The sequence below is a fragment of the Rhinopithecus bieti genome, unplaced genomic scaffold (assembly GCF_001698545.2).
Source record: "Rhinopithecus bieti isolate Rb0 unplaced genomic scaffold, ASM169854v2 scaffold_68778, whole genome shotgun sequence".
Taxonomy (NCBI): domain Eukaryota; kingdom Metazoa; phylum Chordata; class Mammalia; order Primates; family Cercopithecidae; genus Rhinopithecus; species Rhinopithecus bieti.
The window spans coordinates 901,517-907,772 of record NW_016827519.1 but is presented as its reverse complement, the minus strand read 5'-3'; positions in this window follow the sequence as shown (position 1 = coordinate 907,772).

Genomic DNA, 6,256 nt, shown 5'->3' with positions numbered 1-6,256 from the left:
TCTATTTGATTCTTCTCTCTTTTCTTCTTCATTAGTCTAGCTAGTGGTCTATCTATTTTGTTGATCTTTTCAAAAAACCAGCTCCTGGATTAATTGATATTTTAAAGAGTTTTTCATGTCTCCATCTCCTTCAGTTCTGCTCTGATCTTAGTTATTTCTTGTCTTCTGCTAGCTTTTGAATTTGTCTGCTCTTGCTTCTCTAGTTCTTTTTTTAATATATATATATATATATTTTCTTTATATTATAATTTAAGTTCTGGGGTATATGGGCAGGACGTGCTGTTTTGTTACATAGGTATACACATGCCATGGTGGTTTGCTGCACCCACCAACCCGTCACCCACATTAGGTATTTCTCCTAGTACTATACCTCCCTTATCCCCTCATCACCTGACAGGCCCCAGTGTGTGATATTCCCCTCCCTGTGTCCACATGTTCTCATTGTTCAACTCCCAGTTATCAGTGAGAACATGTGGGGTTTGTTTTTCTATTATTGTGTTAGTTTACTGAGAATGATGGTTTCCAGCTTCATCTACTTCTCTGCAAAGGACATGAACTCATCCATTTTAATGGCTGCATAGTTTTCAATGGTATATATGTGCCACATTTTATTTATCCAGTCTATCATTGATAGACATTTGGGTTGGTTCCAAGTCTTTGCTATTGTGAATAGTACCACAATAAACATAAGTGTTAAAGTGTCTTTATAGTAGAATGATTTATAATCCTTTGGGTGTATACCCAGTAATGGGATTGCTCAGTCAAATGGTATTTCTAGTTCTAGATCCTTGAGAAGTCACCAAACTGTCTTCCACAATGGTTGAACTAATTTACACTCCCACCAACAGTATAAAAGCATTCCTATTTCTCTAGATCCTCTTCAGCATCTGTTGTTTCCTGACTTTTTAATGATCACATTCTAGTGGATGTGAGATGGCATCTCATTTTGGTTTTGATTTGCAATTTTGTAATGACCAGTAATGATGAACATTTTGTCATATGTTCATTGGCCACATAAATGTTAGGGTGTCGATTTTAGATCTGTCCCACTTTCTTCTGTGGGCATTTAGTGCTATAAATTTCCCTCTAAACACTACATTAGCTTTATTCCAGAGATTCTGATATATTGTGTCCTTGTTCTCATTCGTTTCAAAGAACTTATTTATTTCTGCCTTAATTTCATTATTTACCCAGTAGTCGTTCAGGAGCAGGTTGTTCAGTTTCCATGTAGTTGTGCAGTTTTGAGTGAGTTTCTTAATCCTGACTTCTAATTTGATTGCACTGTGGTCTAAGAGACTGTTTCTTATGATTTCCATTCTTTTGCATTTGCTGAGGAGTGTTTTACTTCCAGTTATGTAGTCAATTTTAGAATAAGTGCGATGTGGTGCTGAGAAGAATGTGTATTCTGCTGATTTGGGATGGAGAGTTGTGTAGATGTCTATTAGGTCCACTTGGTCCAGAGCTGAGTTCAAGTCCTGAATGTCCTGGTTAATTTTCCATCTCGTTGATCTGTCTAATATTGACAGTGGGGTGTTAAAGACCTCCACTATTATTGTGTAGGAGTTTCAGCCCCAAATCTCCTTAAGCTGATAAACGACATCAGCAAAGTCTTAGGATACAAAATCAATGTGCAAAAATCACAAGCATTCTTATACACCAATAATAGATAAACAGAGAGCCAAATCATGAGTGAACTCCCATTCACAATTGCTACAGAGAGAATAAAATACCTAGGAATACAACTTACAAGGGAGGTGAAGGACTTCTTCAATGAGAACTACAAACCACTGCTCAAGGAAATAAGAGAGGACACAAACAAATGGAAAAACATTCCATGTTCATGGAAAGGAAGAACTAATATTGTGAAAATGGCCATAGTGCCTAAAGTAATTTATAGATTCAGTGCTGTCTTTCTGAAGCTACCATTGACTTTCTTCACAAAATTAGAAAAAACTACTTTAAATTTCATATGGAACCAAAAAAGAGCCCGTATTGCCAAGACAATCCTAAGTAAAAAGAACACAACTGGAGACATCACGCTACCTGACTTCAAACTATACTATGAGGCTACAGTTACCAAGACAGCATGGTAATGGTGTGAAAACAGATATATAGTCCAATGGAACAGAACAGAGGCCTCAGAAATAATGCCATACATCTACAACCATCTGATCTTTGACAAACCTGATAAAATCAAGCAATGGGGAAAGGATTCACTATTTAATAAATAGTATTGGGAAAAGTGGCTAGCCATATGCAGAAAACTGAAATTGGATGCCTTCCTTACACCTTATACAAAAATTAAGTCAAGATGGATTAAAACTTAAATGTAAGAACTAAAACCATAAACACCATAGCAGAAAACCTAATCAATACCATTTAGGACATAGGCATGGGCAAATAATTCATGACTAAAACACCAAAAGCAATTGCAACAAAAGCCAAAATTGGCAAATGGGATCTAATTAAACTAAAGAGCTGCTGCACAGCAAAAGAAATTATCATCAGAGTGAACAGACAACCTACAGAAGGGAGAAAATATTTGTAGTGTATCCATCTGACAAAGGTCTAATATCCAGAATCTGCAAAGAACTTAAACAAATTTATAAGAAAAAACAAACAGTCCCATCCAAAATTGAACAAAGTGGGCAAAGAATATGAACAGACACTTCTTAAAAGAAGAGATTTATGTGGCCAATATATGAAAAAAAGCTCATCATCAATGGCCATTAGAGAATGCAAATCAAAACCATGATGAGATACCATCTCACACCAGTTAGAATGGCGATCATTTAAAAGTCAGGAAACAACAGATGCTGGAAAGGATGTGGTGAAATAGGAATGCTTTTACACTGTTGGTGGTAGTGTAAATTAGTTCAACCATTGTGGAAGACAGTGTGGATATTCCTCAAGGATCTAGAACTAGAAATACCATTTGACCGAGCAATCCCATTAGTGGGTATATACCAAAGGATTATAAATCATTCTACTATAAAGACACATGCACACATATGTTTATTGCAGCACTGTTCACAATAGCAAAGAGTTGGAACCAACCCAAATACCCATCAATGATAGACTGAGTAAAGGAAACGTGGCACATATACAACACAGAATACTTTGGAGCCATAAAAAAGGATGAGTTCATGTCTTTTGCAGCGACAAGGATGAAGCTGGAAACCATCATTCTCAGCAAACTAACACAGGAACAGAAAACTAAATACTGCATGTTCTCACTGATAAGTGGGAGTTGAACAATGACAACACGTGGACACAGGGAGGGGAATATCACACACTGGGGCCTGTCATGGGGTGGCACCATAGGGAAGGGATAGCATTAGGAGAAATACCTAATGTAGGTGGTAGGTTGATGGGTGCAGCAAACCACCATGGCACGTGTATACCTAGGTAACAAAACTGAACGTTCTGCACATGTATCACAGAACTTTAAGTATAATTTTAAAAAAAGAGAAAACTTGACTTTTTCTTATGTTCACCTTGAAGTTGGCTTTATCACAGGAAGAGCACTCTTAAGACTATTTCCCACAGAGTAGCATCTTACATTTCTGGGTTCATATGATCTGCTATCTGCCTTCAGTTTGAAAAATATATTTATGTGTTCAAACTCAACAAAAGTTAGTACAAAACTTTAAAAAATATTAATCAAAATAATCATTAAAAAGTTTCTTTGAGTACCCTGGGATTTTTTTTGTTGTTGTTTTTCTGTCAATGAGGGCTACAAATATTTTCAGAATATATGGACATATTTTGTTTTGATATTTGTTTTAGTATTTCATAAATCATTCAATTCCCTGAGGTGAAATGATCCACAGAGTGTGACTATCTGTGGAGAGCCTCCATTCTCAATGTTCAGCAAGTAAAGTGTAAGAGGCTTGGTATTTGCTGTGGTCTGAATGTTTGTGTCCATCCCTAATTCCTTTTTATTTATTAATTTTTTTAGATGGAGTCTCGCTCTGTCACCCAGGCTGGAGTGCAGTGGTGCTATCTCAGCTCGCTGCAAGTTCAGTCTCCTGGGTTCATGACATTCTCCTGCCTTAGCCTCCTGAGTAGCTGGGACTACAGGTGCCCACCACCATGCCTGGGTAATTTTTTGTAGTTTTTAATAGAGATGGGGTTTCACCGTGTTAGCCAGGATGGTCTTGGTCTTCTGACCTCGTGATCTGCCCGCCTTGGCCTCCCAAAGTGCTGGGATTACAGGCGTGAATGCCCAGCCCACCCCCAATTCTTGTGTTGAAATCCTAACCCCCAAGGTGATAGTGTCTGGAGGTGTGGGCTTTGGCATGTGATTAGGTCATGGGGACAGAGACCTCACGAATAGGCTAATTGCTTTTATAGATGAGATTCAGGAAAGACTCCTCACTTCTTCCATCACGTGAGGAACACAGCAAGAAAGGTCATCCATGATTAAGAAAGTGGACCCTCACTACACACTGAATCTCTTGGTACCATGATCTTGAACTTCCCACCCTCCATAACTGGGAGAATTTCTGTTATAAGCCACAGAGTTTATGGTATTTTCTTATAGCAGCCTGAAGTAATTAACACAATATTTATTATATAAATCCTTCTATTTTGTTAAATAGCACTACTGAAAATATGTCTTCAATCTTACATACTATTTTAAAAGATTTCAGCGTCATTCATTCACAGAGGTTTCAATGCTGTCTTATTACAAAATGTGTTAAAAAGAAAATGTACTATGGTCAGTTTTATTAGTCCTACATTTTATGACCTTAGTGTAATCTAGTTAGGTCTTAAGAGCATTATCCATTTTTAAAAATTCCACTTTGATCTACCATTTATAAATTGTGTGATCTTGTTAACATCTCTGTGCCTCAGTTTCTTTTTTAAATTAGAGTACCTTTCTCAGTGGGTTGTTATGAGGATTAAATAAATTATGACAGCATGTAAGAGCAGTGCCTAGTACTGAATAAGTACTTAATGAGTAATTATTATTCTCATTATTAAAGGTGGAGATTGTTTGAGAGGGTGAAGAAGTTGAAGGTATTTGTTCATGCAAGATGCTTGGTAGAAATATGTGAATGCAAACCCATATCTTAACATGTAATGAAGCAATTGGACCATAAGTGCAGAAAAGAGTTATGGCTGAGCTTTTGCTTTCAGACTTCTAAAAAGCAAACACACAAACGCCTAGAATATTTAACTATGCATTTAAGAAACTGATTTTTTTGTAAGTAATTTATACTTTTATTTATTTATTTTTTACTTTTTCTCTTGCCTTCTTTACTTATTACTATTTGTTACCAGAACACTTAACATAAGATATATCCTATTAACAAATTTTTAAGTAGGCAATATAGTATTATTAGCTAGGGACACTGTGCTGTATAGTAGATCTTTAGGACTTACTCATCTGGCACAACTGAAACTTTGTATCCTCTGACAAATCCCTTCCCATTTCCTATGACCCCAAGATGTTGGAAACCACCACTCTACTCTGACTGTTTTAGATGCCTCATACAAATGATATAACGTAATATTTGCCTTTTATACTTTTAAATTAATCTTCACATTAAAAACCCTTAATCCCTGTTAGGTGATTTCTCTGGGTTCTACACTTCCTATTAACTTGACTTATTTTAGAAATCACCTATAATTAACTGAAACAGCACAGTTTTCAAATTAGTGAAGCAAAAATGTAGTGTCACATCAAAATGCTCCTTGCTGGAACGTTCATTCATCTGCTCAATGACCAGCTGAATGTTTCAGTGCACTTAATGCATGCCAAAACTTCAGTAATATTCCCTAAATGAGAATAAATAACTTATTAACTTTGAGTTATACCATTTTGATTGAGAATACTCTGATTAATTTGTCCTTGTACACGTTTTTCTCTGCAATTTCTGAAATGGCTTTGTACGAGAGACTTAAAATAGTTTTCATTTCTGAAGTAATTATACTGATGTCCTCCCTACACCACCTTGTCTTTTCCTTGAAGATATTACTTTATATTAAAATATAAGCTAATTTTTTGACATTGTCCAGGAATGAAATAATATAAATGCTATTTTAATAGTAGTTATGAAAACATAAAGAAAATGAGAGTTTGCTCAGAAACACACAGCAGTTTTATTAACACATGGCAGATTTCCGATTTTTTGAGAAGAATAATTCTAACCATGTAGTACTTCAAATAATATAATATTTGCATTTGAAGATGGATGGGTTGACTCATGTTTGGAGATCAGGGCAAGGTAAAATTTTAAATATAAAC